The following is a 24380-nucleotide window of genomic DNA, read 5'->3' as shown; positions in this document are numbered from 1 at the left end:
AACAAAAGTTTATATCAGACATCTTTTTAACGATATCAAAATGAGTTCGTATAGAATCCAATAAAATGACCACCAAAGTGTCTGTTTGCATAAATAATATAATAATGTATTTGTACCAGATCTATATCCTCGATGATATACTGACAATTAAGCCTTGTCTTACAGACTTTCTCATGAAATCAGTGTTTACTGCTACTGGAATTTCTCTTTAAAGTGGGTTTACATTTCATTTGTCATTTAATACTTGCTTCTTCACACTTTTTTCTAAGCTTGACAATGATTAACAAAATGAAAATCAAGCCTGAGCCATTTCATGTAAATCACAGCTCAGTGTAAATCAAATATCGTCACGATGGACTCTGTGTGTGGGGGAGTGGGGGTGGGGCGCAATGCACTCTTCGAAGTGTTTTGGGCAAGGAAACAAGTTAAAAAGGTAAAATATATCTTCAAATCAATTTTACTAGCTAAATTCAACATGTTCTTCGTGAATATGGTCTACTTTTATTCGCATAACTATTTCAAAGTTCTGCGCAAATCATTTTTCACTTACTTTTCAAAAGTAAGTGGTACCCACTCAAGCGGAAATATTTTTCGACAGTTATATCGTCATTTGCTTAAATGGATCTGTACCAAAGTTGATAATAGGAAAAATCTTCAGGATATTACAAATGTATAATTTTACAGGACTTTTTGTAAGTGTAAACTTTTTTTTCATACGCACTGTATAACGATATTTGAGACGGACCAATGAGGAACAAGGGATTGAACCAGAAATACACCTAAAAATATTGAAAACAGTTCTCTACATTTCAAATTGACCTTATTTAAAGAGTAAATCATCTCCTGGTATGCCCTTAGCGATGGATCTAAACACCACCCTTTTCTTTTTTGTCAACTATAAAGCATAACCCTTCCAGCAGACCATATTAAGACTTTTTTCCCTTATCCATCCACGGTAATATGACAGGGTCTTTGGCGTCTATAGCAGCACCTGGGAAACGACCCTCAGAGAGCTAGCATCCGGCTTACCATCTTCAAATTGACCGACGTCCTTTGAGGAGTAAATCCAGGGAAGGTTGTCATCTTCACACGAGGACCCCTATTAAACTATTAAATTCACTCAACTGTAAGACTTCACTTAACTTAACTGGAACTGTGCATATGAATTACCGACGCTGACTTAAGCACGTTTAGTCTGGTCTGTTAGCGTAAAAAATGCCCTACTTGTGGACACGGTGGACAAAAGCATGATTTTTTCTCCAGACCTTTGTTTATGTATAAGAATTAAGAATGGGGTATGCTCCAAAAAATCTGGCTGCAGGAACAGTGAAAAAATTGGTGAAAATGTCAGAATTTATGAGTTCAGATTTGTCTGATATATAGACTAGCGCTAGTGCAAAACTCAATAGCAGTGCATTATTTTGCATTGGATTAGTTCTTGAATTCAGACCCTTTTTGAACAGATCTTCTGTTTGTCCTCGCATCTCAATGCACCAAATATCTGAATGAAGATGCTAACCAAGCCGAAGGGTGAAGGTGGAGGGGGTTGAATGCTGGTGTGTGTGTACATATTTTGGTCTTGGGGTAAAGGTGTGCAAGACACATTTTTTGCATGTGTTGGAAATTGTGTTGCCATGGTAACAGTGTATTATTGCAAAAATAAGGTAAAAATCTTGCAGTTAGAACAACTTCCTCTGTTTTTAACCGATTCTCATGAAATTTGGCACACACATTGGTCTTGAGGTGAAGATGTCTAAGACACACTTTTGTGTGTCTTTCAGAAATCTTGTTGCCATGGTAACAACATATTATCTGGTGAAAATTGGGGGGAAAACCTTACAATTCAAACTGTTTCATCAGTTTTCAATCAATTTTCATGAAATTTGGCACACACATTGGTATTGAAGTAAAGATGTACAAGGCACTTTTTGTGTGTGTTTCCAAAATTGTGTTGCCATGGGAACAACATATTATATGGCAAAATTTAGGTAAAAACCTTGCAATTTGAACTACTTCATCAGTTTTTTTTTTGTTGTTGTTTTGAACCAATTCTCATGAAATAATTATGGCTCACACATTGGCCTTGAGGTAAAGATGTGCAAGAACCTTTTGTCAGAGAGTGCATTGCCTTGGTAACCACATTTAGCCAAAAATATGGGGAAAACTCATTGTGGATCAGTCTACTTCTCAGTTTTCAGCCTGTGCTCATAAAAGTTGACACAAATATTCATTTTGGATAAAGATTCATATTCAGTATTAAAAGGGAATCAAGCCTTGGTCATAATGTTGTGTGCATGGAAAACGAGAAAAATAAGAATGGTGAAAGTTTTACAGAAATCGGACAAGCGGAATATAGTTATGGTTGCTTTAAAATTAAGATCCCTAAGGCTACTAGTATGTAGAATTCAAATTGGCAACCGGGTAAGTAAATTATGACAAGGGGTGGGGCCGCAAGGACAACTTGCTTATGATAGCTGGCCACTGCATTTTATTTTATATAATTATCATTACTTACATGTACATGTATATCTATGTAAATTATTCTATTATGTAAACTTTCCCATAAGACTAGTAGTTATCAGGATTTTTGTTTTTCTCCTAAATCCCTATTCCATTGGCGCCGTAATATAAACCGGTAGTATGTTTTATGTCCTCATGAAAGAAAGATATAATTTGAAGTAAAACTTTTGAAAAAAGAAATTTTAGCTAATTAATTATTCCAGTACAGTGTACATGGAAAAGTGGTCCTTGCCTTCTTAAATTACTGTGACATCACATATGCGGTCAATTTGAAGTCTTCATGGGTATAGTGATTACCAATGTTTATAACTTTAATATGTTCACAACTTTGTTATGGTTTGTCCGATATTGTTCAAACTTTGACCTATAAACTTGTCTGATTTTTCATTTTCCTCTAAAAACAAGTGTTTATTTGGGTTTGATTCCCCTTTATAACGTCATATAATAGCGCAGGGTATTAATCACCTTCAATAATATTTATAGGCTTTTTTTTTGGGGGGGGGGGCGGAGAAGGTCCTTAAACTGACAACATAAAAATATTGAAGGTTAAAGGCCATGACCATGAGGAACTTAAACAGTCTTAAAAAAACACCCCTTACATTTTTTATTTGGGGGGGGGCTTTAGAAAATTGCCACATAAAGATTAAAATGAAATTATAACGACTAAGGACTTAACCCCCCCCCCCAAAAAAAAGGGGGGAAATCCTTTACACTTCAGCATATTGATTTAAAGCCTCAAACATTCTGCTTTGAAAAAAAAAGTTTCCGGTGTCCAATTAATCAATGTTTTATTTGAAGCATGAAGCAGGGGCTGTCACAGAAATATACTGAAAAAATTAAATGAAAGAAAATATAAGGCTAAAATCTATTGTGCACATAGGTATATTTTTGATATGGTATGTTACTGAGTCATGGATTTGCAAGTGAATTTCTAAAACAAGTGCAGATATTTTTGTATGTATTTATATTTCTATAATAATTAGTTGCAAGATTAAAGGTACACTTTAAAATATGTCAGAAAAAATATACTTTTATTTTTTATTTGATTTTATTTCTGCACTCAGCATTAATATTCAACATAACATCTAGGTGATACAATTAAGTTTTACAAAACAATTACTTAGAGAGAGACAGCAGACAGGAAACAGAAGGAGATGGCATGGTGAAGCTCAAAATCAAGAGTGATGTGAAAGTTAAAAAGAAAGAGTAGGAACGGAATATGAATATGAATAAAAGACTGAGTAGGAGAATATAAATAAACAATGGTTAATTAGGTACTGTAAACAATTTTTTTATCAAATCAGAATGCATTAAGCTTCAAATGAATGGTCTGAAGTGCAAAGGACTCTTCTTACCTTTGAAGGGGGGGGGGCATTTTCTGCTAAAAAGTATTATCAGCCCCCTATTTTTTCGGGGGGGGGGTTAAGTTCCTAGTCATAATCCTTTAACTGTAATTTTAATGAGGTCATTTTCTAAAGACCCCACCCCCCCAAAAAAGAGTAATGTCTAGCTTTAAAAATGCATTGACCCCTGAGGGACAAAGGTGTAGACTGGTTTGAGCATGGGGAAGTAGAACTAAAAGTGGTATGGGGAGGGGTGCACATCTTGGGGAGGTGGAACTAAGGTTTGGAAAATCAGCTGTTGAAAGTAGAAGGGGTACACATTTTGTTTTGCTTGCCAGTGTTGGAACTCCTCTGCTTCAGCGGAAGGTTTCATATTCACCCAGTGTACCTCCAGCCTATATGCCCTTAAGGGGATGCATTTTTAAGAGTGTTTTATCATTTTTATGTTTCTAATGGCCACTGCCTTTAACCTTCTTTGATGTCAGATTTAAAGGACTAATCCTGCCCCTTCCCCCCCCCAACCCAGAAATATTAATGAAGGTGATTAATACCCCCACATTTTAATGCAGAGAAGACATTTAGAATTCAATATGAATCTTTACCCTAAGATGAATATTTCTTCCAATTTTTATGAGCACTGACTAAAAACAGGGGAGGAAGTTTGATCCACAATAAATTTTCTTTCATTTCTGGCTATCATATATGTGGCTACACTGGGGCCCGTTGCATAAAACTTTTTACCCGAGAAAACTCTGGTAAAAACTGAAAACTATGGTTAGTCTGATTTCTGCCATTCACTTTAACACAGGGCAAAAACTCTGGTAAAAGCAACCAGAGTTTTCTCAGGTAAAAAGTTGTATGCAACGGGCCCCTGGTAATGCACTCTCTGACAAATGCAAAAAAAGGTTCTTGCACATCTTTACCACAAGGCCAATGTGTGAGCCAAATTTCACGAGAATTGGTTCAAAACTGATGAAGTAGTTCAAATTGCAAGTTTTTTACCTAAATATTGCCATATGATATTTTGTTACCATGACAACACAGTTTCTGAAACACACACAAAAAGTGCCTAGTACATCTTTACTTCAATACCAATGTGTGTGCCAAATTTCATTAGAATTGATTGAAAACTGATGAAGCAGTTTGAATTGTAAGATTTTTTCCCAATTTTCACCATATAATATGTTGTTACCATGGCAACAAGATTTCTGAAAGACACACAAAAGTGTGTCTTAGACATCTTCACCTCAAGACCAATGTGTGTGCCAAATTTCATGAGAATCAGTTAAAAACAGAGGAAGTGGTTCTAACTGCAAGATTTTTACCTTATTTTTGCAATAATACACTGTTACCATGGCAACACAATTTCCAACACATGCAAAAAATGTGTCTTGCACACCTTTACCCCAAGACCAAAATATGTACACACACACCAACATTCAACCCCTCCACCGTCACCCTTCGGCTTGGTTAGCATCTTCATTCAGATATTTGGTGCATTGAGATGCGAGGACAAACAGAAGATCTGTTTAAAAAGGGTCTGAATTCAAGAACTAATCCAATGCAAAATAATGCACTGCTATTGAGTTTTGCACTAGCGCTAGTCTATATATCAGACAAATCTGTACTCATAAATTCTGACATTTTCACCCATTTTTTCACTGTTCCTGCAGCCAGATTTTTTGGAGCATACCCCATTCTTAATTCTTATACATAAACAAAGGTCTGGAGAAAAAATCACGCTTTTGTCCACCGTGTCCACATAATTCCGCTAACTGACCAGACTCGTTTATGTGTTTTTCTTTTTGATCTTTTAAAGGAGATCAGACAAATTTTTAATACGAATCGAAAAACGCAGTTCAAAATGGCACCTCAGAGGCACAATGTCTAACGGGTGTGACCATATTAAATTGACACTAACATTGTTGAAAAATGTCTAATTTTGCCAGGTAACAATTTTAATCAATGATTATTAATCAATGTCTGCGGTCGCTCTGTGCATAGAATATGCAAATGCACCGAATTACAATTGGTTCAGTTCATGAGCACAACAATCACGCATACTAGAGTAGTCTCTATATTTTGCCTACAAATCGTGCTTGATAGATGGCCACAAAAGACGCACCAATTTTATTCGTTTTCAACATTTTTGAACTTTGAAAAAGTTTTATTTTCAAGAGATGTTTGTTCTCTAATATCATTGATTGGAGGCAAGCCAGACGTTAACAAAAACGTTGATTCGGGAGATTACCAGAGAACTGTTTCTCAAGAATTAGCCATCATTAAAAAGAAGATGCTAATCAGTTTATGATTATGTCATGTACAGTGCGTCCCAGAATAAACGAAACCGAGATTTAGCGATCATTTATCATAACTTAATCATAAATAGAATAGATAAATGACCTACCAATTTAAAGCTTAGAATCTCCTCTTTCATCTGATATTACTTAGTTTATTTCTTATTCACGCATGAGTGAGCAAAAACAATTTGAAGAAAGGATACCAAAAACTAATTTGGCGAGGGGTATCTGGGTTTCAAAAAGAAACCACATTTCTGAAAAGTTCAATACCTGCTCTTTAATTTGGTACCTCAATTACAGAAAATGGTCAAGAAATAAAAAAGTTCTGGTCATTTGAAATAAGGCTTGTATTTCCATAATTTCATGAGATAAACGTGTTTTCACTGGTTTCCCACAGAAGCTTTCGCATGGTGAACAAAAGATTTAATGCATGGCTGATCGTCAACAAAACGGAGTGTTGAGTGAGTTTGAAAGCCAGCCTGGAGAACCTCTTCATTTTATGAAATTATTGAAATTCAAGCCTTATTTCAAATGACCAGAACTTTGTTATTTCTAGACCATTTTCTGTAATTTAGGTATCAAATTAAAGAGGAGATATTGAACTTTTCAAAAATGTGGTTTTCTTTTTGAAACCCAGATACCCCCCGCCAAATGAGTTTTTTATATCCTTTCTTCAAATTGTATTTGCTCACTCATGCGTGAATGAGAAATAATGTAAGTAATATCAGATGAAAGAGGAGATTCTAAGCTTTAAATTGATAGGTCATTGTCTATTTTATTTATGATTAAGTAATGATAAATGATCGCTAAATCTCGGTTTCGTTTTTTCTGGGACGCACTGTATATAGATACTGAGACAAATTTAAGCACGACGCAGCCACCATTATATACTTCTCGGTGTTTTCATCGGCGGAATTTCCTGATGTGAGCAATGTAACAAAGGCAATGTAACATTAGCAATTAGTTAAAAGCCTTGTGAAGCAACAAACTTTTACATGTTTTTTTCTTACTAGTCTCAATTCAGTCTACATGTAATATAAACATTACATCAGACACACAGCCTGGCCTATCAAGAACAGACCAAGTTCCAAAACACCGATCCTCTGCAAGACCTTCTCAAATTTGGATGTAACGGGTCTCATGAACAGCTGAAAATCGAAATGTGCGATAGAGCAAACCTTTGAGGTCTGTAAACTGATATCTGTCGTATCTATGTAGGCGCCTTTTCACACTTTTATATCGAATCATCATAATAATGATGATATTAGACTTGTTAACTGCAAAAAAAGGGGTGAATGCTGCATTTTTTAGTACAAATGTCCCACTTGGCACAAATGTTCCTTGAGTCAAAAGAAAAAGATTCATCCAAAGAGACACGCTGTATCTATGCAAATAAGCAAGTAATTTGCATAAATTTGCATATTATGTCAATATGTAAAAACAAGTAATTCAGAATATATATTTCACCAGAACTGCCCTAAAATTGGAAATAAAGACTTAGGGTAAGACAGGGAAGAAAATTGTCATGAAATAATTGGGATATCCTTGTTTATTATTACCTAATTTACATAAATTATAATTTAAAACAGAGTATTTTTCCAAGAATCCTGAACTGTTTTATAAATAACAGCAATTAATACAAAATGTCAACATTCTACATGAAAGAGAATACATTAGCGAAAACATTGATATGCTTCATGACAGTATTAGTGTCTTAATTTGCTTAGAAAGATGGCAAATATGTCAAAATGTATGAAGAGATATTGCGCTAAAACGAGACCAAACAACCTCTATGTCACAGTCACACTCACGAATCGGACAATAAAGCGATCAATGGTATGTCATTCGAGATAACACAATCTCAACACAATAGTTTCCATCGGCTTCTCGTATAGCTTTTGTTGGTGTGTCTGCCACACCGTAATCTGTGCTATATACGGGCAAAATGCATTTCGGTATCGGTAAAACACTATTAAGTTTGTTTTATTTGTTTCTAATTTGTTTCTCTTGGAAAACTTACAGGAGACATTGCTTTGCAGGTTACTGCTTTAATGAAGCTCTGGCACGTGAATCATGACGAATGTACCCCACCTCAATCCATATTTTAACTTTGTTAAAATATATGTCTTTTGGAGACCCCGAAGTGGCAAAACTGCATTCCCCCGCGGCATTCCCGCTACTTTAAAAAAACAGTTTGACTTGTATTATCGACTTGGAAAAGACAGATGTATGAGACATCAGTTAACATGTTTCCTGAAGATAGTTTTTTGTTTATTTAATTTACTCCATCCCCTCTCTGTATTTCGACACTAAATAAAAAAATATCATGTTTAAAAGCCACCGGCAAGGCAAATTGCGTTTTTGGCATAATAAAGCAACTTTTATATCTATATTTCATATTTATCTATATCAATATTATATTATTAATGTTTTTATCATTATTATTGTTCTGCAGTTTGTGATAATGCTCTAGCACAGTAAAGGCTATAACCCAACAGGAGCATGCCTAGGATACCCTTTTCCCTTTTGGTTTTATGTATTAAAAAATAGTTTATTGTCTTTAGAACTCTTAAAAGATTACTTTTGTTTGTATTGATATCTTGGAATAGATTGAGAAGAAAATACTCTACAATTGACATGCAGAAGAGCTGTAGTACATTGAAAAAAGAAGCCACACGTAAGCTCTATAATACTCAAACCCCGTTATTGCTTCCACTCTATTTTAAATCTAAATATTTTCAGAGCCCGTTCGGAGGAAAGATACATTTCTACTACACAGAGTAAAAGCCTCATTACTTTCTCCTAGAGTAAAAGCCTCATTACTTTCTCCTCTTGAAAAAAAAAACAGAGAAGGCATTGTTTTATATCGCATAAAATAAGTTCGTGTACATGACGGTGGCCTGTCGAAGTTGCCCAACCCTTTATTTTGTTTTGACAATATCGTCTAAATGAAGCCCTCATCTGGAAAAGGGCACTTATTAAAGGCAGCATCTACATTATATAGAGGAGGCCCTGGTACTTGGAAGCGGGGGATGGGGTAAATTTGGAGGGCTCCCGTGGGCTTAAATAAACAAAAATGATTTTTTTTCTTCAGGAATCATGTTGTCTGATGTCCCATATATCTGTGTTTTCCAAGTTGATAATACAAGTCAAACTGGTTTTGTAAAGTAGCGGGAATGCCGGGGAGATGCAGTTTTGCCACTGTGCAGGGGTCTCCAAAAGATATATATTTTAACAAAGTTAATATATGGATTGAGGTGGGGTACATTCGTCATGATTCATGTGCCAGAGCTTCATTAAAGCAGTAACCTGCAAAGCAATGTCTCCTGTAAGTTTTCCAAGAGAAACAAATTAGAAACAAATAAAACAAAATTAATAGTGTTTTACCGATACCGAAATGCATTTTGCCCGTATGTATCATAGATTACGGTGTGGCAGACACACCAACAAAAGCGATACGAGAAGCCGATGGAAACTATTGTGTTGAGATTGTGTTATCTCGAATGACATACCATTGATCGCTTTATTGTCCGATTCGTGAGTGTGACTGTGACATAGAGGTTGTTTTGGTCTCGTTTTAGCGCAATATCACGTCATACATTTTGACATATTTGCCCTCTTTCTAAGCAAATTAAGACACTAATACTGTCATGAAGCATATAAATGTTTTCTCTAATATATTCTCTTTCATGTAGAATGTTGACATTTTGTATTAATTGCTGTTATTTATAAAACAGTTCAGGATTCTTGAAAAAATACTCTGTTTTAAATTATAATTTATGTAAATTAGGTAATAATAAACAAGGATATCCCAATTATTTCATGACAATTTTCTTCCCTGTCTTACCCTAAGAAAATTTATGCAAATTACTTGCTTCTGTGCATAGATACAGCGTGTCTCTTTGAATGAATCTTTTTCTTTTGACTCAAGGAACATTTGTGCCAAGTGGGACATTTGTACTAAAAAATGAAGCGTTCAAACTCTTAACAAGTCTACTATGATTGCTATTTTAATCGTGACTGTGATTAGTGATAGAGATTCTAATTATTTTCTTTGGTTTCACACGTGCTAAATATTCGTAATTAGCCTTATTATTCACTTTAATCATTATTCAAATTACGATTTTTTTACCGTGTGAAAGGGCGGGGTCTACAAACCCTATCAAAGAGAGAACAGACCTCCACATCGATGATCTCTTATTGCTTTATTGCAAATCCGCGTGGGTGTAACAACAGACGAATGTTCTAAGATGGTGGAACAGATATTGAGCAAATTAAAATAGGCACTCACGAACTAAGGCACACTCCCAGGCGAGGCAGAATAATCTGAAGCTAATAATATCCAACCATCATCACATGCTTCGCCAAATCTCTTAAACATATGAGACGTCTAATTATTGCTGTAGCTCCGGAGAGAAAAGGGATTTTCAATTACTAACGTTAAAAGCAACTGCGGTTTTGCCTTTGATGCGATTACCCAGTGATATAAATGTATTTATGGCGCTTCGCTTGTGTTATCTGAAAATGTTCTTCCGAGAGATTGAATGACATTAATAGCAATCCCCATCGGTAGGAGGGTACTAACAAATGCAGGTAATTTGTAATAATTGCCTTTATTGCCATGTCTTTGTTGAATTAGAGAACAAATCTGAACAAACATTTGTCTAGAGAATGGCACTATGTCAATTTGGAACTTAAGTCTTTGGCAGGGGCGTTGTTACGGGTAGGCAGGCGTCCCGAACAAAGTGCCGGTGCCATGGACCTGGTCAAGGAGGATTATATCTTGTAGCGAGGGTGCTGTGACAATGCTCAGCAACCCCCCCCCCCCCGTTACAATAGAACAATAATAACAAAATAAAATACGACAATTCTTAAACCTGGGACCAAAATTATCTGGTGCCACCTTATTAGATTCCCACGGCCCCATGCCTCTTTAGCACACGTACGCAGCATGTAAGGTTTTGAGACGGAGGTGTCGTTGGTTGAACTCGGTGCTATGCCTTGCAACTTACCTTTTGATAGTAATGTTAATGGGTTTTTTCAATGAGTGAAAACAAATTTACACGTACCACATGAATCAGTATTTTGAACAAAAAAATCATACTTGATGTTGACTTGAATTTATACTAGACAGCTAGATGGAGATGTGTTGGTAATTGTAAAAATGTATAATTAAATGAGGGAACATGTCAAATGTGCGTGCTGACTCATCCCGTACTATCACAAGGAAAAACCAGATACACGAGCCGAAATAGACACATGCAAGAGATTGTAGACATGGGGAGCGTTTCATGAAAAGATTTTATCTGACAAGTCCTATTTTATCTGACAGTTAACATAGTAACAGTGCCTCTCAGCCAATCAGAATCAGGGAAAGTTTTCAGGTCTGAAAACTTATCGGACAAAAATGTTGATGAAACACTCCCCTGATGCAGTATACACATGTAATACAATGTCAAGTTGATTCGTATTGATGACCATAGCTTAGTACAATTCATAATATAATGTTATGTAAATATCTATAATACGTTCTGTACTACACAAATAAAGAATATTTTCCAACTTTTGAAGCCCCATCCCTGAAAACGACCTCGAGTTGTGAAAAACCCTCTTAATAACTAAATATGGAATCCAAGGCTTTCAGCAAGTTCAGGTCTCCCATTTACCATCAGCTCTCATCTTAGCCCAAATACATATACTCAATCCCTGAAGCTTTATAAGCTTTTCCGCCACCGAAAAGCAGAATTCATGAAATTATTACCCGGGGAATATAGACTAGTGGTTCCTTAGGCATCGTAACTAATGGCATCCACAAGTACATGTAGCAGAATTTCGTACAGGGGCCCCTTCATGGATCTTTTATAAAGAATGCCCCTGTCTAACCGGCCTCTCTAGCCTTTTATTCCACGTAGTACTCTGATTTCTTGTCCTGAAGTATTAGATTCCATAAGAAACTTTCATGTCATTTAGGTTTGTATTTAAATCTTCGAGATGAACCCTTTCATATACATGAAAAAGGATTTTTCTGTGGTTGAAAATATATTGACAAATCTGAACTGAAGTCTAAATTCAATTCAGGCTTCAGTCTGAAAAGTGGCATCCTTGCAAAACACCAAAGTAAATAAAGAATAATGAATAATATGACCACAGATGTAAGCATTATTCAAAAGCATAATAGTTTCCCGCTTTATCAATGTATGATCAGGGAATGCGAATTATTATTAGTATTATCATTTTAAACATTGTTATCATTTTTATTGTTATTATACTTATTATCATTATTATCATCACATCATCATCATCATTACCTTTTTGTTATCATACTGTGATGTTCAACTATTATTATGTTGTTTAATATGCAATCTCACGTGGATTGGAAATGAAGACCTTCGGGTTATATTTTTTTTAAACTTAATAGTATTATTTTTCAGGCATTCCATGTGAATTTCCTTATCCTATTGTTTGTATATGTCGTCCGTATTTTTCATTATGTCGAGTCATTAACAATAGCAATAACAAAAACATCGATGATAATAATAATTATAATAATAATGATAATAATAATTGCTATGATAATAGTCATGATAATAAACACCCTCTTTTTAAATACATTTTTAGGTGGATGTTTTCATGTTGCCCAAGTCAATGGGAATCATGTTACCAAGTCGATCACCGGATATCAGACAACAGAACATTTCGAATTATCTGTGAAAGGGAAGTGGTTCAGGATCAGGTGTGGCTTGTTATCGGTGGCGTGCAAACAAGCTTGGGGGCAAACGTACTTCTCTCTCACCATCTGTCATCCAAGCGTGCTACACCGATACCATGGCGCAACAGAAAACAAGAAATCGCCAACAGATTAATGGGGAAGGAAGAAAGTGCAACCCAGATGTCAAAATATATGTTTGTAGATATGAATCATGATAGAGATTTCATCTGGTGCGGGATTGTAATAGAGGAAGAGCAGGAGAGAGGGGGAGATGGGGCAAAAATATGGGATGAGAAAGAGAAAGAGAGAAAGAGAGAGAGAGAAATGGTGGAGGAGTATTGGATGGAGAGATAAAGATAACATATAAATACTTTGCCCGGTCATCTGTGGAAACACAAATCATGAACTGTATATAGGTGTTTCTTGTAATGAAATCTAAGTGTTTAATTTAATGAATTACTTTGGTCGAATACACTATCAGCGTCAATCAAGACCAGAATGGGCATTATCATTTCCTTTCACATTTGTGACTTAAGCTAATCTCGTTCTTAATTTATTGTCATGTAGACAAAAATTGTGACAATGACCTTCTCGAACTGTACGAGAATGATAAGTTAACTTTTTTTCACATTTTGATTACGCTCACAGTTATCACTGTCTCAATAATTATTTTTATTGTACGCAATGAATATCTTTCAATATGTTCCAGCCTTGGGTTGATATGATGTTATTATTATTGTTTTCTTTACTTACACGCTGAGATTTCTTGTGTTACGCCATATTCAGCTTACTTCTCAACACGACCAAACCGGGCTGGAATGGCTATCAGAATATTTCGTCAACATCGAATTATTAGTTTACGCTTTTCTACACATGTTTAGCAGCTGTAAATCCGATGATAGTTATTCCAGAGATGTCATATGCCTGCGCCTGACAATAGATCCCATGTGTGTCTGGGTGAATGCTAGATTCGGCATACGATGCCGTCTTCATGTGGCTTGTTGGCGCCTTCCAGCTCATTTGCACTTGCTTGACAAACTTATCATGCCAATGTATACAAACTCTACTCACACGTGTCATAATAACTTTTTAATAAAGCCAGATTCGGAAACGATACGATAAACATAAAAAAGTGTGCCGGGGTTCAGGCCTTTGCTTGCAAATTTAACAATCAAGGAAACATCAATAACAGGCCAGCATAATTTTTCTCATGTTTGTTGACGGGAAACTGTCTGTTAGAAAAGTTCATTTTAATGTGTGTTCTAATAATAGAGAGTAAAGAAGAGGTAAGGCGATTTTTGGATAATGAACAGCTGTATATTATGTCAATAAGATTATTGGAACATACACAGTTTTGTTAGTTTTACGATTTCAATAATATTCACGGGGTAATTGTTTACATCCCGCATCAAGAACATGATGAAACTGGCTATTGCTTGCTTTTTATTGTTTTATTGCATTTCGAAAATCAATAAACAATAACAAAATAAAACAAATTTCCAAAACAGTCTGTTGATTGCAATAACCGCAATCAGTGGCTGAATATGATTTGTCTAGTTATAATTGTGTGTATTGGCAAATATTTCGGAGAGTCTTGTGTTACTTTATAAGCAGCATGAAAAAGGTAAAGGTTGCGCAGATGAAAAGAAAACGATTCTTCCATGTCTTCTGCACAATCAGCAATGATATTTCCATTTCATCCTCCTTCACTTTCACCGTGAACAGGTAGAAGCCTCGAGGAAATGTTTATTACAGTTTCACGGCAATCTTAATAGTCATATTGGAAAGAGGCGATGAAAGAAGGAATTTCATTTTAGTTGGAGAGCATTTTTCTCCCGATTGTGTCAACTCCTTACACCTGCTTGAGCCGGGTCGCAAAGTGCAGTGGTTCTTTCTTTTGCTCCTGCCCCAACTCCGAATCAAGCTATTATTTTTCGGATGACGTACTTGACAGGCATTTAAAAGTCAGATTGAGCTAGGAGAAATGGGATCGCGACAATTTCACTGCCATGTTCTTCTACAATGCCGTTCATCCTATTTCCTTGCTAACCAAGTTAACCCCACAAGGTAACATCTCCCCTTTCAAGCAGAGATCCTAGTAATTCAGCTATCTGTGAGCACTTACAGTTTAGTGCTCCACCCCTTCAGAATCAAAGGCAGACATCATCTATACTTCAGTCACACTCACGCCGCACGCACCCATACACACCCATAACGCAACCATAAATACGCACACAACTCCAAAGAACACACCCACGTATACGCATGGAAAATCCATACCCTCATCCATACACCGCACCCATAAACCTGGCGCAAAACCGTATACTTGATTATCCCACTTACATATAGGCCCCCGTGACCACATATGCATCCAGGCAAGCACACCCACTCACGTCCATCTAATCACACTCACGCACCCTTGCAGCCAGAGGCACAGACTGGCAGACAATATATAAAAATATACATGAATAACAAAGTGTGCGCACCAATGACCCTTTAAAGTCTTCTTGAAACTATGTTGATATCTACCGTAGATCACAATCTTAATTATTAATTTATTACAAGAGCCAATAAAGGATATAACAGCTGTAAGAATACAGAAAATGGCCATAAATGCACTTTGGTTCAATGAAGAAGTTCATAAAGTCATAAAAAAAGAGGATCAGTTTATATAAACTACATCTGAATAACAAAATAATGTATATAGAAACTGTGTATAAACAAATTAGAAATAAAACTGTCGATAAGATATTAAGCGAGCTAAAAAAGGATTTTTTTATAGAAACCAACTGAAAAACGCCAAAGGAAACATAACCTAACCATGGGATGTAATTAAAATGGCTTTAGGCAAAGAGTATAATAAAAATCATGTTGGTAAAAATGTTCCTGATCCGACGTTTTTAATGATTTTTTTTGGTCAATGTTGGATTCAACCTGAAAAATAAATTTGTTTCATTTATCAATAGCCATGTTGGAAAGTACATTATCATAAATACTAAATATGTATTTTATTATCATGCGTCTCCCTGTTATTTAAAAAATATATATTATTAGATTAAAACAATTTGATTTTGAAAGAATTTGAATTATTTGAACATCAAAACATTATATGACGATTCTTGAAACGCGAAAAAGAATATCAACTACTAGATTCACTTTTGCATTCGATGAGGGCTACCAGTGCAAAATTACCAGAATACGCTGACGAGAATACGAAACAACGTATCATTTCACCAAAAACCTTGGGAAATATTTGACCTGTAATCGTAAAAACCCTGATTTTACAGAAAAAAGAAAGAAGATTTTGCAAAAAGCAATAACAGAATCATTCTGCAAATTTATAAAAATGATTTTTTCTGCAATTTAACAGAACAGGGCCCTGTTGCATAAAAGTTTATGTATTGATTTATGTCATGATTTATGTCACGATTTACGTCATGTAGCATAAATCATGACATAAACACAAATAATGACATAAATCCGTTGCATAAAGCTTTATGTCTGAAATTGCGACATAAAATCATGACATAAATCCATTTGAATGACATAAATTTATGTCGTGATTCAAATCAAGACATAAACGGCGGCTTTCTGCAATAAGTAACTTAAGTGTAATTTTACGATCATTTTCTATAATTATGCCCTCTGTAATTTGATGATATTTTGAGTTTTACTTGGACTTTCGAAATAATTTTTGTGTCATTGGATAGCATATGATGTATTCTTTCAATATTTGAAAAACGAACAATCATAAATCTTTCCCTTATTTTTATAAGCAAAACTAGGCCTAAGCATAATAGTTAATGTGTTTACTTCGTTGAGGATAGGACATTTTCCTTAGAATGATGACATAATTTATATCAACGCCACATATTTTTCAAGCACCACCCTACCTCCCAAAATGATGATAATAACTCTGATTTTCAGTCGAGAATCGCCCCTTTTGTGCTTAATTCAAATGTGATTAAAAAAGAAATTTGGTACATGTACATACATGTACATTGGGTGATTTCAAGTCCAGTGTTGGCGTTGGTATTGGAATTTGAATTGATTCCCGTAGGTTTAAAATCTATTTTGTGTGTCAGAAATCATGTTGCCATGGTAACGGCATATTATATGACATAAAATTGGTAAAAAAACTCAGATTTAATTACTAGATCAATTTTCAACCAATTCTCATGAAATTTGGTTTACATATTGAGTTTAAGGTGAAGATGTGAGAGACACATATTTTGTGTGTGTCGGAAATCATGTTGCCATGGTTACCACATACTATTTGCCCTAAATTAGGTAAAAATATATTGGTTCCTGCTTCTTGGTTAGTTTAAACCAATTCTCATGAAATTTGGCTCACACATTGGTCTCGAGGTAAAAATGTGCAGGACATATTTTTTAATGTGTCGGAATCGTGTTGCCATGGTAACAATATATGTGTCAAAAATTAGGCAAAATCTTGAGGTTCAAACTACTTCATCAGTTATGCTCATGTCTTGCTCGTGGAGGTCTTGGGTAAAGATGGGCAAGACATATTTTTTTCATAGTTTGAAACTGTTGCCATTGTAAGTTTGTAACGGCTAAGGGCAAGGGTATTTATCACCTTCATTGATAGTTCTAGTTTAATTTTCCTTCCCCGCAACAAAGTGCATATAGGACGTGCCTCGTTCATTTCATCATCCTTTTTAATATCGCCTTTTCTTTGTTAATTTTCTTTATTCAGGTTCATAGTCTAAAATGGTAGGCCTAGAGGAAATACGAATTGTAATTTAAAAGAGGAAAGAAAAAGGAAATATGAAAGGTCATCAAAATTGATAATTTATAGGTCATCCAATTCTTTTCGAAAATCTCAGATGCAGCTTCCCGCTTGCATTATTAGGCTTAGTTAATAGTCTCGTTGGAGAAAGAAAGGTAGCATTATCATGAAAAATTTGGTCTGACAAAAGAAAGGAAAAGAAAAAAAATTAAATACGATATATGCTATTTCATATCATATCAACATCTATCACAAAGTTAGATTTTGTATTACAAAGTTAAAATGTTTGCTCGCTCGCAGTTTTTATAAATTTCGTCCTTTATGCCATGTCTGCCCCATAACAATTTAGATTTCCAAAGCCCCTAATTGAAAGAAAACTTCTTCACAGAGAACAATATTTGTGTCAGTCATCCCCAAACCATGAACACCGATTGACAACCATGCATATATCCCTGTAATCAATGATTATTATTTTTTTCTTTATAATTTCAATTTTGTATTATATAAGCATGTCATGGAACAGTGCAGTTGCGGCGAGGGTTACAAACGTGGAAGCACAATGGGGGAATTTCTTCAAGAAAATATTTGACATGAAAAAATAAAAAATAAAAAAGCCTAAATAAAAAAGAAGAGACGGGGTTTAATCCGTGCCAAAAACTGGCCATTAGAGATGGGGCGATGGGGGGGGGTCCACTTTAGAATATGCTCACTTATTGCCCAAATTCCAAGAGGAGTGCACATGAGGGGCCACTACTCATCACGGCTTTGTGCCTTAATTGGGACACGTTCATACCACCTGTATCCCTTAATCCATACCTCAGTCACCAATCATTTATATTCATTCATCTTTGAGCACCTGGCCATTTTCTTTCTATCTCTCTCTCATCAAATGTAACCCCCCCAAAAAAAATACTTTATCCTTTTATCGCTTTCATTATCTCCCTCTGAGATTAGGCCACTATCATTCACGAAATTTATCTAACCAATTCTCAATACATCTCTCTATCTCTGTTAATGACTCCTTCACATTTAAACTTTTTTCATTTCCCTTCTCCCATTCTAATTCACCTCGCCCCCGCTTTCTCACTATTACTTATACAGTGTAATCTTTGCATCGATCTCTACATAGATCTATCTCATTTTCATTTCTCGCCCTCAATCAATTACTTTCCAAATTTGACAATTCATGGGACAATATTTAGAGTTTATAAAAATAATCCTACAATTTTCTACAAATATTAATTACTATTTTTAGTAGGGAAACAAGTGTGTTCTGAGGGGCAAATCATATTTTGACCACACCACCCCCCCCCCCCCCGATTCAATAAAAGCAACAAAGAGATGAAGCAAAAGAATGACATTTTATGTAAATTTATTACTTTAAAAATAAATACACACTAGAAATTTGTGAAACAATTTAATCTTGTCACCTGTCCTATGACTTTATAAACATGATTAAAAGTGGAACATGGATTTAAATAAAATGTATTTTTCATATCATTATATATTATATTATTCGTAGATATTTCCACTTAAAAGAGATGAAGATTTCTGTAATATCATGAAGAGGAACTCACAGTGTTGTAATTTATTCTTCTCCTTTTCTCCTCTTCCACCCCTCTTCTTTTTCTTCTTCTCTTCCTCCTTGGTTGTCTTCTTTTCTACCTATTGTTCATTTGTATTATTATGACCTATCATCATTACATTATAATAATTTTATGATAATCATAAAATATATCCACAATGTCAATATAATGATTATTATCTTTGAAAAAATGAAAATTAGTACTTTTGTTAATGTTCAAATTTTTAAACCGTTTTTAGGATACTTGAGGGTGAACAGTAATATAATTTAGTTCCCTTGCCAGGTGCTACCAGGTCCATGACGTCACCTCTTCAACAGTCTTGACTCTTGAACAATCTGAAATAAGAAGAATCAGTGAAAACAACTTTAGCAACTCAACTTGATAACAGTAAAGTGTTCACATACATTTACATGTATGATGTATCTCTAAAAGATTATGAAAGAGCCTTTTGAGATTGCAATCACAGACATAATTAAAAAAAATATAGAATGTTAAGTAAAACTTGGGTAAATAGCTTTCGAATATCATTTTTTATATACTTATAATTAAAGTCAGAATATATTTAATTTCAATCAAGTCATTTGTAAAAATTTTCATATGTGGTGTTACTTGAAAATGAAAATATACCCTTCTACTACTACTATTTATTCTTAAATGCACTTAAATTGCGTTTATGCTTCTAAGCTCTCATTGTTAGCCTCTTTGTTGAGATTCTAATAAAAAATATAAATCAACTGAATCTGAATCTCTTGCAAAAGTTAAGTGGAAAATAATTGTTACAATAGTATGGATCCAATAGCCTTCCTAGATTTTGTTTTCACTTTGATGAGTTGCATTGTTGTTGCTCTTACATATTTTTGTGAATGCATTCCATAATAATATCATTAATTGAAATATTAAGAGGGCTCAGTTGCCAATTAAAACTTGAATTTCTATAAAAATTCACGAGATTCATGATATCCATTTTTGTGAGTAAAATTAAGATGTATTTATTACAAGATGTGGATGAATTTTAAGAGATTTATATTTGAAAAAATACTAGAACAGGACATCACATTTGCAACTGCTCTTAAGAATAATAAATTAGACAAGAATAAATATTACCGTACAGTAGTATACTTGTATTTACAAGTAGAATATTCAATAAACACAACTTTATATAAAGACTCACCTTCATACTAGAAGCTTGACCCCCTGATCCAAAGAGAAATTTCTTATTCAATCGCAGACAGTGGTAGAGTGTCTGGACTTCCCTCTCCTTCCAGTTGCTGTGCCCCTTTCTCTCTTTACCTCTTCTCACCGTTTGTGTGGGTCACCTGTTAAAAAGTGAATACCAAATTTTTCATATAGTAACAGATGAGAATGAATTCATATTTACATTTTGTATAAACAGCAACTGAAGTCCCTTCTTTAAAAAAATATATTTTTATCATTATAGATTTTGTCAAATATATTTGACAGGGGTGTTGGTACAGTTATACAGAATATTTTATTTTAAGGCAAATGAGGTCTAGTCTTTCAACCTTGAAATGGTTTGATGAACATACTAAGAATCGGGATTCAAATTTGAACCTTAGGGGTTGGTACAATAAGGGGTGCTAATGAGAGCAATTATACCCATTTGTGCACCTTTATGGGTGTATCATAAGTTATATTAATCATCATATAGGGCGCAGATTTGAACCATATAATTGAGGTTAAAAATTTGAACATCTTTAATCTTTAAGTATTATGCACCTTAAAAGGTTGAATGTTGCCCCTTTTATTGAGCAAACGAACTTTATGGGTGCAAACAATAACAAAGCAACTTTTTTAACCTTTTATCACTTACTAAGGAAAGTACAAGTGATTCATTTAGGCTTCATTTTTTTATGTTAGAAAAATGATTTACACACTCAATGTATGAATACTTCTAGTGAAGATAGGTTTTGATAAGTAATTGTAGGCCCTATTCTATTATTCATACAATTAGGGATTTTCTTTACTTCAAATTGCCAGTTTTTGTTTTCTAAAAAAGCACCCCTCTAGTAACTGATCTAAAAGAAATCCTCTTTACAGTAAATAGGTAAAAGGAATAGAATATACTATGAGGAGTTCTTAATAACAGTCATCAAGAGAATTTCATTTGTCATGGTTATTTTTATTCACAGATCAGAAACCAAATCCTGTAGTTACCAGTAACTGAAATGCCTTTTCTCCAAGCATATTATTTGTGCACTGATTTGAAAATTAATAGAAATTAATCCATCATAGATGTACATTAATATCTTTATTAGATATTAACATACAACATAGTCATCAGTTTTTCGTGAAGTTACATGTCTTTTCAGTTCAGTGTTTAACTTAATTTTCAGTGTGTAAATCTTCCCCCCCCCCCTTCTTTCCCTTCCTGTTCAGTAGTCTCCATTCTTCATTAACACAGAGGGTGACCCGGGATTTTCTAAATTATTTTATCACCTTTATTACACACCAATCACAAAGGTCTAAGTTATAACCTACACATATACTAGATTGTATTTGAATTTTGATGTCAGAGTTAAAAAGTCAGGCTAAAGATTAGACATAGAATAGATCTAAAGTAACTTTTGTAGTTCTAGTAGATCTATAATGTTACTTGTTTCATATAAATGATATATAGGCCCCACAAATGATTAGTTTGCTAATGATGTAAACACAATTTCGGGGCCCTGAGCTAGATCTATTCTAGATCTCTTGTATTGCTAAACTAGATTAGGTCTCGATTTTGATCTATTAATAAAAATATGAATGGAAGGAGCCCCAGCCAGACTCAGTCCAGGGGCAGGGCTGCACTACCTCATTCACTGGCCAGGACCAAGGCCCAAACCAGGGTAGGCCTAGACTAGAGTCTAAACTAAATTGTAGGGCCAGCTCAGCTCACCTAAGTAACTAAGACAAGTTTAACTTAGATTTTTTAGAGCTAGACTAAGTCTAAATTAGACCCTAGACTTGATCTAGTCCTAGATAGAAAACTAGATAACAATAGATCTAGATCTAGACTAGCACTTAATAAAGGGGCCAAGCTTTTACTTGCTAGGGCCTGGCCCTGCATTGACAATGACAGTGACATGCCTAAATTTAAGGGGTTTTTTTTATCTCCGAACATAGGCTCAGCACAACTAATTATTTAGGCCTGGGCTATATAGGCCCTCACGGTGAGTGACAGAGCTGTTTTGTATAGACTCTAGAGTGTCTAGTCTAGACTTCTAGTCTAATCTTAGACAGTTCGGCTCTAAGTCTAACGTTAGACTAGGCCTAACGAGTAATGTTAACATAGATCTTTCCAGGAAGAACAGTGATGCTCTTAAAAAACCTTTAATTTCAAATCAATGAATGAAAATGTCCAATAAAATGTCGTGAAGATTAATTAAAACTGTTTTCTGTCAGTGTTCATCCCATGAATTATTTGTGTTTATCCGACGCCGAACCTTAAAATCAATGTTCAATGTCGTGAAGATTATTTAACACTGTTCTGTTGTTGTTGATTCCATGCATTATTTGTCTTTGTCAGACGCCGGAACCTCCGGCTAGCACTGCCGGCGTTGTACGGCTAAGAGCAGCCGGAGAGTATCCGAGCAATCATTACATAAAATTGACGGCGATAATGATTTATTTAAAACATCTCCTCATACTTAGAAACTTTTAATTTTGGTCAGAACGTGAGATATATCTATTATCTACGATATACAACAATGAAAATTTGATACATACCAAAATAGGCCTCTATCCCGTCCAAATAGAAAGCCGAAGACCCTTTTTCGCAAGAGCTTCCTGCGGCTGAAAAATGACAACTTATGCCAAGTTTATGTCAACAGGCTCGTTCATGACTATTCAGTTTATGTAATGATGATTAAATCGCGTCATAAGCTAAAACAATACATAAATATTTTTATGCAACGAAATTTATGTCAACGACATAAGCTATGCATGATTTTATGTCACGATCGAAATTTATGTCATTATGACATAAATTTTTATGCAACAGGGCCCAGGTTTGTTTAAAAAATGGGAAAAGGGTGTTTTCTTAAAGAAAATGTCTAAGGTTCCATACACCAAATACCAATTTCCTGTAGATTAGGCAATCTGGTAAGATTACAGGTGTTCTCGAGACTCTTCTGCAGGAACTTCTTTTATTTAAAGGATAAATTTTCTCTTACATTGTAGATTATTTCGGAAGGTTTCTTTAACGTGCTGTCCAATGTTAATCTTATAACACATCACGTGTACTTGAAGACCTTAAAAGTATAGTTGGTGCAGTGGGAACGCTACCTCATTTTCTGGGTTATTTTAAGCTCCCGTACCCGACCTTTTCAACTAGTCTCGATTTTCTTGCAATCTTTTCCTCGCATGTGCATCTATATCTGAGGCGCCCTTACTCTTCTCAAACCCCTCCGGCTATATTTCATAGTACATGTCCCCTTCATGCTTTTTATCATGTAATTCGCTAGCGAGCCAGGTGGCATCGAAATGGGAGTTGAGCTAGGAGAGAATGGATATTCGTAGAGTGAAAGGAAGGGTTGGAAGGGTCTCATGAATTCTTTATAAGTTCGGACGGACATACTGCCTTTATACATGTAGAATTAATTAGAGTTGAAGGGAAAATATGGATACTTTTTATAGGTAAATAGAATTATGTATCTTGAAAAGAGGCTGGCTTGGCTACCCGTTGGATATAAGGATAAAAAATGAATATGACCTCTTTCTACATTGACCCACATTCTCTATGAAAACAAGCCAAATAAAGTTTAGAAAATTCAAGAAAATTGTACAGGCGAATAACGCAATAATTTTATACAATGTGCAAACCTTAATTTTTATCTGCGTTCGATTCATCAATTTATTGTAATATTTTTACGAAGCATCGCATTTTTCAACGACAGACCTTGATATAATATCTTGGTCCTCCATGGGCTTTATGACACTATCTATTTGTAAAGAGAATGGCAATTATCACTTTTCCTAGCAGATAATATTACATGTGATAAAAAGACAATTTAGCACCTGAGTCATGTACTTGTTTTAATAATAAACCCTCCATGCCCCCTACTGACAGTCCATCTGTTATAGCATACCAAAAGACGTCTTCGCATGGCGTTCAAGGTTGTCCTCAATCTTCTACATTCCATTGGCTCGGATTAAAAACGAATTACTCTT

The 24380-nt window shown here is 35.0% G+C and overlaps 1 long non-coding RNA gene across 1 annotated transcript; it reads right to left on the bottom strand.

Moving 5' to 3' along the window:
• Nucleotides 1–19360: 19360 nt before the first annotated feature.
• Nucleotides 19361–23215, bottom strand: LOC121405975. The gene is made up of 3 exons (XR_005968738.1): nt 22938–23215; nt 20380–20524; nt 19361–19543 (listed from the first exon to the last, which is right to left on the bottom strand). It is a non-coding gene; the product is annotated as an uncharacterized LOC121405975 (long non-coding RNA).
• Between the last annotated feature and the right edge of the window lie 1165 nt (nt 23216–24380).

This window comes from Lytechinus variegatus, chromosome 1 (assembly GCF_018143015.1).
Source record: "Lytechinus variegatus isolate NC3 chromosome 1, Lvar_3.0, whole genome shotgun sequence".
In the NCBI taxonomy this organism is placed as follows: domain Eukaryota; kingdom Metazoa; phylum Echinodermata; class Echinoidea; order Temnopleuroida; family Toxopneustidae; genus Lytechinus; species Lytechinus variegatus.
This window is presented reverse-complemented; position numbering and strand designations above follow the sequence as displayed.